The sequence below is a fragment of the Acinonyx jubatus genome, chromosome B2 (assembly GCF_027475565.1).
Source record: "Acinonyx jubatus isolate Ajub_Pintada_27869175 chromosome B2, VMU_Ajub_asm_v1.0, whole genome shotgun sequence".
Taxonomy (NCBI): Eukaryota; Metazoa; Chordata; class Mammalia; order Carnivora; family Felidae; genus Acinonyx; species Acinonyx jubatus.
This window is the reverse complement of record NC_069385.1, coordinates 49,852,098-49,862,791: the sequence shown is the minus strand read 5'-3', so window position 1 is coordinate 49,862,791 and position 10,694 is coordinate 49,852,098. Positions and strand designations below refer to the sequence as shown.

General features: G+C 36.2%; 1 long non-coding RNA gene across 1 annotated transcript; it reads left to right on the top strand.

Moving 5' to 3' along the window:
* Nucleotides 1-4,666: 4,666 nt before the first annotated feature.
* On the top strand, nucleotides 4,667-8,467 carry LOC128315420 (uncharacterized). The gene is made up of 3 exons (XR_008298163.1): nucleotides 4,667-5,028; nucleotides 7,520-7,642; nucleotides 8,021-8,467. It is a non-coding gene; the product is annotated as an uncharacterized LOC128315420 (long non-coding RNA).
* Nucleotides 8,468-10,694: the final 2,227 nt, after the last annotated feature.

Here is a 10,694-nt window from a genome sequence, read left to right as displayed (position 1 = left end):
TAGGTGATCATGAGAATTTCCGCTTGCTTGAGAAATGCCTCTTCCTTTGATGTGTAAGCTCTGAACTTGGGATAAACAACACTACAGCTGTAAAACATTGTCCAATTGCTTTGGTGATTGACTTGATTTTCACTTGTCATCTGGGTGTTTTCATACCATGAAGACCCTGCTTTTATTTCAGAATTAACTCCATTTTGGTGACCCTTCAGCAAGTATGCTCTGATCCCTCATAATCACAGCCAAATATATTTTTAGCTCATTATCTGGTACACTTTATTGTGCCACAGGCTACATGAAAAGCTGATGCTTTCTCAGTGTCCTTCACATAGAACTGAGTTTATAAAGGTGCACAAATAGCATACAGTCAGGGTATATATGTCTGTATTTATGTTTCTCTCTGTATCTCTCTCTCTATATATATATCTATATATCTATATATCTATCTATATATCTATATATTGATATATATACATATCTATATCTCTATATATCTATATATAGATATATCTATATATAGATATATCTATATCTCTATCTCTCTCTCTGTATATATATATGTATATATATGTATATATATATATACAGAGAGAGAGAGAGATATCTAATATATATATATATCTATATATATAGAGAGAGACATAGATACATTCACATATATACACACAAATACATGTAAAATATGGTTTTAACACATTGAGAAATTATTAGAAAAATGGAAACTGGATTTAGTTTAAGAAACTGTCAACAAATAAATAAATCTTCCTTCTTTCTACTCCCAAATCTATCCTCAGGAGATGCTATTATATAATTTTAAAAGAAAATATATTGTAGAAATGTGAATTGACATTATACCCTACACACACACACACACACACACACACACACACACACACACACACAATTTGGGATAAATATGCAACCTCAGAAGTTTTCTATTTAAAAACATAACAATTCCCTAACTGACTACTATTGTTCACCATCTCCTCCCTCCGTTGACCTCCCAGGTCGAGAAAACAGCTTGGAAACAAGTCCAAATAATCTACAATAAATGAAATCCTTACAAACTTGAGGAAGCAGCTTGAGATCAAGGAACAAATTAATATATAATTCCATCTCCAGATGTGCCCTCTTTTGCATTTGTAAGCCCACATGGACCAGGTATCTAATTTTGAAAATGTTGTTTATGTTAAGGGCTACTAAATGATTATATTTTGTGCCCCACTTCTTAAATTCAAAGTTTGTGGTTTTGAAAATAGCTGCATTCAGTGACATTTAACACTGACAGGCTAAATTTTAATTGGGGTCCTAATTATATTTTAAACATTTAGGCCAAATAACCAGCAGCAGCAAGAGCAGACACCAATAATTCTTGGAGCCCCAAAGACTGTCCCAAGCAATCTCCATGTTGCATTTCTCTTGGTCTATGGAAACAAGTGGCAAAAGTAGTTGAAAGTAAATGAGCTGTTCTTTCAGTTTAATTCAAGATGTTTTCAGTGTCCTGAATAAAAGACTTTAGAAACTGTTATTTTTTTCTTCTGATCTTATAATGCCCCTTGAATTAAAAGCTAAGCTGGCACTTTAATTGTGGGCAGGCCAAGGCAGTGTATTCATAGACTGGAATGAATGCTAATTTGTCAGCCAGGCTAAATTATGCATGTCCTCCTATCTTTCAATTTCCCATGACTGTTCACAGTTGGGGGTTGCTTTTCTGTCCCTAGTTTCACTGCCTTCTCTAGAAATCTTTCCAGTTGAATCATTGAGATACTTCCTGTTAGCAAGAACTCTCTCTCTCTTTCTTTCCCCCACCCTGAAGCTTCTGCCTTCTGTAGGAATATTTGTGAGTGCTGTGCATGAAAAATACACTATGTGGATACTTCCAAGATTGAGTGTTGTGAAATAAAGTAGATTTTCTTTCCAAAAGCAACCGAAAGAAGAAACAGACCGCACAGTAATCTACAGTGGGCCATATTGCAGGATTCTTATTTCTTGTGGGGAAAGGGGAAGGGAACTTGAACAGGTCTTAATTTGAAATCCTTCATAACTTTATAACAACTTTGTGTGGGCTTTTATTCTGAAACAGAACATTTGTAATAGATTGTCATTTCTGTATATTGCTGGAAAAAAAATTTTTACTGTTGCAAAGCAAAGCAGAGCAAAGGTAAAATAGTAAAGAAAACAATAAAGACTAACAGCTGTCAAATTGTATTCTAAGAAGCCCCAGGAACCACTGACTTAGAGGAGAGAATTATAAGCAATAGATTCATCCAGAGTTACCCTGAGCAGACCCACTATGGACTGTGCTGACAGCTCAGAGCCTGGAGCCTGCTTTGGATTCTGTCTCTCCCTCTGTCTCAAAAATAAATAAACACAATTTTTTTTTTAAAAAACCTAACAAAAAACGTTTGAAAACCAATGAATTTGACATTAAAATTATACAAAGGGAAAAACTAATGATGCAAATGAATTTCATTTCAGGGAGCGCTGAGCCTCCCGGTAACATATCTAGTACTTTTTGCAGACAAGGTTTTCCTTTGTTTGCTTTGCTCTTGATAACTCTGTAGCACAGTGAAGCCTCCAGAAACACTTCCCCCACCCCCGTGTACAAATTAAATGTAACGACTTTTGCCAGTATCTTCCTGGATAAAAGAGCCATCAAAGTTTCTTACAAGACCCCTTCACTGTTGAGTCTTCTAACAACGTCCCATCACTAGACAAGTCAGAACATGGAAAGCAGCATGAAGCCCCAGGACTCACGTCCCCAGATTACACCTGGTTGGACAAGAATGACCACAAAGATCTCCTTCTCTAGGACTGTGGTTTCCAGAAAAAAAGAATCACTTAAACATAGAAAACCAGGAATCCAAAATGAATAAATTTATGTGGACACGTAGTAATCAACTGCTGTTGAGGATCTGAAGATTTTCTGTGGTTAAATATCAGACATAATAAAAATATACTGACAATGGCCATTTCTCTCTCTTACGCACATTTTGGCATTGCTTTGAAGATTTTACTTCTGTGGCCCAGATGTTCGGTTTTGACTCTCTAGGACTCAGGTTACTAGTTAGGTAATCTATTTTGGATCTAATACCATGAAGGGATTAAAGATTTTAGATGTACATACCACACAGACTTGACCAAAATAAGAAATAGGACTTTCTTTTCCTAGTCACACCTTAAAAAAACCTATTAATGTATTTTGCACATTTATTAAACATAAAACATTCAGAGCATCATAAAATAAACAGAAATTTTCACATAACCTTTATTCTGGTTATGTTCTTTAGGATAGTATAGGTATTGCAAACTAAGGGCTAAATCTGTGCCACGGCATATTTCTGTATGACTTGTGAGCAAAGAATTTCAAAAAAATTGAAATTCAAATTTAGTGTCTATAAATGAAGTTTTATTGAAACGTAGCTATGCTCATTCATTTAGATATTACTTATATGTTTGTTTCCACACTATAATGAAAGTTGATTAGTTGCAACTGAGACCATATTGGTGTGGGAAACACCGGCAAATTAAAACTTAAATTTCCTTACTGTCTAAAGCCCATTGACAAGTCCTTGAAATAGGCAGAGTGACTGTCCTCTAGGAGCTCACCTGCCTGGTGATGACACTTTGCTCAGGGCGAAAGGCAATCTTAGCTTAACATTATCCCAACCCCCAGCATCCTGTAAGTCTGTTTTAACATACAAAAATTCCTTTGGAAACTTCCTTTATCTCTACCTCCCCCAAGAAATAGGTTGGCAATCATACTTCAAGCTTATGGCCCCCTGATATACATCTGAAGGGTCTCATGATGGAGTTTTCACTAAAACAGTACTAACAGCAGCAGCTAACTCCTCAAGGTCCTGGAAACCTTGCTTCTAAAACACGTTAGAGACTTATGCTATCCTTAACCCCCTCCCAACCTGAGGGTATGGAATCAGTCACTCTTCACAACCCCAGTGCAGCTCTTCCTGCCCATGGGTCCTGTCCCCGTGCTTTAATAAAATCACCTTTGTGGACCAAGGATGTCTCAAGAATTCTTCCTGGACCATCAGCTCCGGACCCCATCACTCCAAAACCCTGTCAATATGGCCTTCAAAACCTAAAACTTTTACTACTAGTCCTTCCCAGAGAAGGGTGGGCAGTCCCTGAAATAGTGAACTCCTTTATTTATAGCTGACTGTCACTGCTAATTTGGCGTTATTCACCCAGTTTCCCAATTTGTGTGCCATCTTTTCTTTGGCGGTTTTTCCTTTAACTTTTTGATATGATTGTCTTTCTCTCCTTCGACATATTTCTCTTGAGTTGGTTCATGTTCCCACTTGTTGTTCTGTCATAATGACAAAACAAAACTAAACAAAAAGAATGTGTGGGGGAAAAAAAAGAAAGGGTGCCAGATTTCCTTTGCTTTTTTGTGGGGCATAGAATCAGAGCTGAGATTTAAAGATACATCCAGATGTAGACACTCTAAATCACACCTGAGTTATTGTAACATTTTCTATTTCTTCCTTCTTAAAAAAGTGAAACATGTCTCTCCATTTCCTGTTTTGTAACCTATGCACCACGTCTTGTCAGTTACTCCATAGTTTTGTTTGCTTCCGATTTCTTCAGAGATGTCAGAAATTACACCTTCCATGATATTTAGAGAAGAGAATATCAGTCTCACAGGGATTTCAGAGGTCCCTTAGAATGCATAGGACCCATCCTTTTTGTTTCTTTGTGGTTTAGGATACAGCATTGCCATTTGATATAGGACTACTTACTAGCCTATGGTTTTCCAGCAGATATTTTAGTGATATGATTTCTTGTCATCCAAATACCGCCTGTCTAAAGGTAACGCTTAATTAAAATGAATCATGCTTCCGCAAGAAATCAGCATGGCATTGCAGCCTTGCTATTTGTAAACTCTTTTTGAATCTATCTATAGCTCAGCAAAACTAGAAATAGGAAGCAAAGCAATGTGGCTACACTCTATGGCATCTTCCTTAGGTGTTTCATCCACAGGAACAGCTTTGGAGCTGTGACAGCACTTCTGTAAGTGTCTTGAATTTAATTTTGTGCAATGTGTTCATTATTAGACTATTTATAGAATGTTTCTTGGCTCACATGCATTTGGGGGGAAAGATAAATTCATTGTGTGCAACATATTTATATAGTGGATAATAATGAGAGTGGATCGATTTTTTGTTGTGCAGTCTGATTTGTTTTAATTGAAATATAACTGACATTCAATACTATATTAGTTTCAGGTGTACAACATGGTGACTTGATATTTGTATATATTCAAAATTGATCACCACCATGATTATGGTTAACATTCTTCGCCATATATTGTTACAATTTTTTTTCTTGTGATGAGAACTTTTAAGATTTCTCTCTTAGAAATTGTCAAATACGTGATACAATTTTACTAATGGGAGTCACCATGCTCTACATTACAGTCCCATTACTTTATTTTATAGCTGGAAGTTTGTAACTTTTGACTCCCCTCACTCGTTTCGCTCACGCTGCTACTCCCCACCTCTGACGATCACCGATCTGTTCTCTGTATCCATGAAGTTGGGTTTTTTTTTTTCCACCTTTTAGAGTCCACATATAAGAGGTCATATGGTATTTATCTTTGTCTAGTGCATGTATCTTTTTGAGTTAGCATTTTCATTTTCCTAAGGCAAATACCCAGAAATTAAATTGCTGGGTCATATGAGAGTTATATTTTTAATTTTTTGAGGGACCTCCATCTGTCTTTTCTCCACAGCCTTGCCAACATTGGTTATTTCTTGTCTTTTTGATAATAGTCATTCCAGGAGGTGTGAGGTAGTATTTCACTGTGGTTTTGATGTGCATTTCACTGATGATTAAAGATGTCGGGCATTTTTTTTAAGTACCATATGTGTCTTCTTTGAGAAAATGCCTATTCAGATCCTCTGCCCATTTTTTAATAAGATTTTTGTGTTATGTGTTTTTGCTATTGAGTTGCATGAGTTCTTTATATATACGAAAATGAATTCCCTATTGAATATCTGATCTGCAAATATTTTCCATCATTCAGTAGGCTGTCTTTTTGTTTTCTTGAAGGTTTCCTTTGACAGCTAGCCATTTTAAAGTGCAAATGCATACTGTTTTCCTTAAGTGTGTTAATATTCCTAAACGTTATGAATGAAAGATTTTTCTTTTTTTTTTTGATGTTGATTTATTTTTGAGAGAGTGAGAGAGAGAGAGAGAGAGAGAGAGAGAGAGTGGGGGAGGGGCAGAGAGAGACAGAGACACAGAATCCAAAGCAGACTCCAGGTTCTGAGCTGTCAGCACAGAGCCCAATGCGGGGCTCAAACCCACCAGCCGTGAGATCATGACCTGAGCTAAAGTCAGATGCTTAACTGACTGAGCCACCCAGGTGCCCCATTTTCTTTAAAGGACTGTGGTAAAGAAGCCAATGTCCGTTGCAAATAAAATATTTGTGATGGTGAAAAATTCATTACTAAAGTGCTTTCTGGCACTTTCCATTACATGTTTATCTATTCACTGTCTCCCTCATAGACTATGTCTCATGAGTAGGGGCTTCATCCTATTCATTGTGAATTATGCCTAATAAATATCGGATGTCCAGTAAACATTCAGTGAATGAGAGAAGTGTGAGGGATTACTCAATCTCCAAGAGCATGAGAACAAAAGTAACATATGATGGGTAATGTAAATTCTCCACAGAAATTACTTGAAATGCCTTCATAATTCCATGTTGAAAAAGGATGAGAATCTAAGCCTATTTTGACAATATGAGCACTTTGTAGCTTTATCAGTGACATTAACATCTTAACAAAGAATATGTCTACATGGAATTCAGGAAAAGGAATTCTAGACCACAAGGATGGTCACAGTGTTTTATTTCTCTTTGGGAGAGAGATGCTCTGACCAGGAATCCCTCCTCTCCCAAACAGGCATGTCCATCTTCTGTAGCCGTTAAGATTAGGCGACCAAATCTCTATATTCTGCCTTCATGTCTCATAACCAAAGTTTCCATTATAATTCATCTTGCTCTTGAATGGAAGAGTAAATCTCAATCATGGACATGGGCTTGATTGGCTAGTCTCCTTGACATCTCTACAAATACATAAATCAGCATTCGATGTTATTAAAAATGAGTTTGGTGTTTTCTGAAACTTACCACCTCTGAGCATGATGCTGTGATTGTCGTCATTTTGCTAAGCTCAGCCCTCTTGTCTGATAGACTAATCAGCTTTCTCCGATTAGAGCTCTTGCCTCTTTAGTTTTCTAGAGGACAGAAGTCTCCATAGTACCCGAGTTTAGTATGTTATTGATATCATCTTAGTAAGATTAAACTCGTTTACGCTGGGGTAACTAAAAAACAAACAAACAACAAAAACGAATCCAAACAACAGAAACAATAATTAAAAACAAAGCACATAGGTGACTTGGAACAATTAACATTTTCCTCCCATTTAAGCCAAGTGTACTGGGGGTCTAGGAGACTGTAAGCAATTGATCTCCACGGGCTAATTTCGTGATCCAGGCCGAGAGAGGCTGTATTGTTCTAAAGCTGCAAGATGTGGAACTTGCTGGCCAAACTGGGGGAGAGAGATCAGACATTGGCTTGAAATGCTTCCACACAGAGGTGACGTTCATTCACTTGTTGGTAAGCAACAGCAATGTCTACTACATGTTGAAAGAAGGAATTAATTAACATGTGCAATTTAAAATATCAATCTCCAGAATACTTAATAGCTGAGCATTATTGTTTTGAAAAATATGCAATATTTTCCATATTGTGTACTGTGTGTGTATACACATATATATGGCATTATATTCATTCCACTTGTAACTTGTTGATGACCCACTGTATTGATAACTGAAATTTAGTAGAAGAATCCTGGCTAACTAATTCAATCAAATACTGTAGTTGAAAACTTTGGGAAATTATTTTTTTTATAATTTTACAAGACATCCTTATTTTCTGTTTCGAATTTAATTCATTTGAATGCAGAAGAATAACTCATTTTTTTCCCCACTGTAGTTTCATCATTGTGAGTGAGGGGTCATTGTCACCTCACACCAGAAAAAGGACAAAGCAGAGGCAATGCTTGCTGACATCAAAGCTTTATTTGTTCCAGAAAAGTAGAAGGATACTTTCCTTTTTCTTACTCTTAGAGAAAAGGGGTTGGATCATTCAAGAGAAGGAATGTGTGCCTCAGCACTGAAGTGGGGGGAACTTAAACTCAAGTGCCGGGGTCTTGGGAGCCATGTTGATGTCTTTCTCTGATGACATGGACAGGAATTGGATGCCTTGAGCAACAGAGCATCATGCCTGAGAATGGACAACATGGGCTTAGACAAGGATCATTTCAGGGTCCCCTATGACGGAATAGAAACTAGAGTCCATTCCTTAAGGGTTTTAGGAAGAGCATATTTCTTCTGAAACTGTGCAGAAGATCCCTGTGTCTTATATTACATATCTCACCATAGAGACACAAAAAGTTTTATTTGATAATGAAAAAGAAAGTAATTGGATACAGTCATATCTTGTTTCATTTCACTTTGTTTTATTGTGCTTTGCAGATATTGCACTTTTTACAGCTTGAAGGTTTGTGGCATCAGGCAAGTCTATGAGCATCATTTTTTCCAACAACATTTGCTCACTTTGTGTCTCTGTGTCATTTGGTAATTCTTGGAATATTTCGAACTTGTAAATTTTTATTATATTTATTATAGAGATCTGTGATCAGCGATTACAACTCACTGAAAACCCAGATGATGGTTAGCCTTTTTTTTAGCAATAAAATATTTTTTAATTAAGGTATGCATGTTGGTTTTTTAAGATATAATGCTATTGCACACTTACTAGACTATAGTATAGTGTAAACATAACTTTTATAAGCCCCAGAAAAAAAAAGTGATTCATTTGACTTGCTTTATTGCAATATTTGTTTTATTACAGTGGTCTGGAACCAAAATTGCAATATCTCTGAGGTATGCCTGTATTTTTGAGTAGGCTCCACACCAGCATGGAGCCCAGTGTGGGGCTTGAACTCATGACCATGAGATAAAGACCTAAGCTGAGATCAGAGTCGGACACCTAACTGACTGAGCCATCCAAGCACCATAGTGTAAGTTTCAGTATACCTTTCTTAGGGCACCCGGGTAGCTTAGTTGGTTAAGCATACGACTCTTGATCTCAGCTCAGGTCTTGATCTCAGAATTGTGAGTTCAAGCTTCATGTTCAACTTACTTAAAATTTTTAAAAATTTAAAACAACAAAGTATATGTTTCTGGGATTGCATACTTCTAAAAGGAACTGCTTATATCTTTCTATGCTCTGAAATAGATCATCAGAATAGGAACTGCCTGGTTTGTTGCTTTTGTTTTGTTTTTTTTAAGTATGACAGAGATAACATATAAAACATAATTATCCACATACTTTTTTGGAGGTGATTTTTGTCAAGTTAATGTCTGTTTATTTTGAGTTTTTTGGCTGTGTTAAATGTTTCCACTCCTGAAGAATTTTGGTAATTTTTCTTTCCATAATCCAATTTTGAGATCTTATCTTACTGAAAATATTTCATATTTTAAACATTTGTTCTTTGTTTTTCTTTTGTTTTCTTGTTTTGTGCATTCTCCTTTACCCTTAAATGATTTGCCTAAAATTTTATTCATTTTTTCATAAAAATTGATATTGGCACATACTTTTATAGTTTTAGTACTTAATAATCAGTTTGTTCTGCTTGCTCACTAACTCCTTCCTATTATTCTCATTTAGGTTATTTTTTTTTCCTGTAATCTTATTTGAAGACTTAACGTTATGTTTAGTAATAAAATCATTTTTAAATGATATATTTATCTCTTAATATAATTTCTCTGGCATCTCATAAGATTTGACATTTTAGTCGTATTTTATAAATAATAAGAAATATGATTTTTAATTTTCTACTTGACCCAGTAATTATACAGGAATAGTTTAAAACTATATTTAAACATTTAAAATTATTATTCCTTTTCTTCTTTTGCTTCCTTCTCTTTCACTTCCTCTTCCTCTCCCCTCTTCATGCTTATTTTTACAGCTCTTGCTTACCATTTTTTGAAAAAGTTTTAATGTTTATGTATTTATTTTGACAGAGAGGGAGAAAGACAGAAAGGGTGCAAGAATGCGCACATGAGTGGGGTAGGGGCAGAAAGAGAGTGAGAGAGGGAACCCCGGGCAGCTTCCACCTGTCAGCACAGAGCCTGACGCAGGGGTCTCAGTCTCATGAACCATGAGATCATGACTTGAGGCGAAATCAAGAATCAGAGGTCTAGCCCACTGAGCTATCCAGGCTCCGCCTGCTTACTCTTTATTTACAATGTCTTTGTTCTAGTTCATATGTTGGGGCATATCATATGTCGTGCAAAAATATGCATTCTAATCCATATAGCAGATTTGGTGTATGTACTTCCTTTTCTTCTTTTCTTCACAGTGGTGTTAATTGTTGAGTTGCTTTTGATTTTCTTGACTGTTCAATGATAATTTAATTGAGAACATGAGGGTCAGCCTCCATCAGCCTTCTGCCACATTCTTATACACGTCTGATATCGGACTATGCAGAGGATAGGAAATGCAATATAATTTTCTCAGTAAGTTCTAGTACATTATCATTTTGGGCATACATAATATAAGGCAGTTTTGGACATGCATGAAATGTGACAATTTAATTCTG